Source organism: Penaeus monodon, chromosome 25, assembly GCF_015228065.2.
Source record: "Penaeus monodon isolate SGIC_2016 chromosome 25, NSTDA_Pmon_1, whole genome shotgun sequence".
NCBI classification, from domain to species: domain Eukaryota; kingdom Metazoa; phylum Arthropoda; class Malacostraca; order Decapoda; family Penaeidae; genus Penaeus; species Penaeus monodon.
The window spans coordinates 35,113,898-35,114,525 of record NC_051410.1 but is presented as its reverse complement, the minus strand read 5'-3'; the positions used below and the strand labels follow the sequence as shown (position 1 = coordinate 35,114,525).

At 36.5% G+C, this 628-nt stretch overlaps 1 long non-coding RNA gene across 1 annotated transcript in view; it reads left to right on the top strand.

Annotated features, from left to right (window-relative positions):
• Nucleotides 1-628, top strand: part of LOC119589454 — a 1,806-nt gene extending 1,178 nt beyond the window's left edge. The window contains exon 2 of the long non-coding RNA XR_005230184.1: nucleotides 579-628. This is a non-coding gene — a long non-coding RNA (uncharacterized LOC119589454). The remainder of the gene's footprint in view (nucleotides 1-578) is intronic.

Sequence of the window (628 nt, the reverse complement as noted above, 5' to 3'; positions counted from 1 at the left end):
TTTTCACAGCTCGCCTACGTACTTTAAACCAACCGTAATAGCTTCAGAGTAATAAAAATATTTGCACAGAAACTCCGCATATAAATGAATATGAAAAAAAAACGAAAAAAACACACAAAATTGAATAAAAATCACCTCAAGCTAAAAATAAAAACATAAACACATAAAAATAAAGAAAAAAAAAATCAGAATAAGAGCTAACACGTTCCAGACATGTAATCACCGTCGCTTCAGAACGTCCTCCTCCTTCCATCTCCAAAAAGTGTTTACCCGAGATGCTGAAGCGCCGCAGATTTCATCTCGAGGCGGATGCTGCATCGGAAATTTGTCCTCCCGAGACAATCGCTTATTACAGCGCGTTAAGCATCCATTTCGCTAACGATTCTCATCATCAAGTTTCTCTCCCGTGATTTACGTCGACGTCTTCGCGATATGACGCTAATGGGACACCAAAAAGAAACGTTTCTGGCGAATAAACGTTCCTGGCGAATCAACGTCTTAATAATCGTAAGAAAAGTGTGGGAGAAACGAGGAAAATTGTTTTAATTATCATTTTTTTTTTTCTCTTTTTATTCCAGTTTGATATTAATTCATATAGCATGTTCTGATTATCGCTTTTGAGATTTTT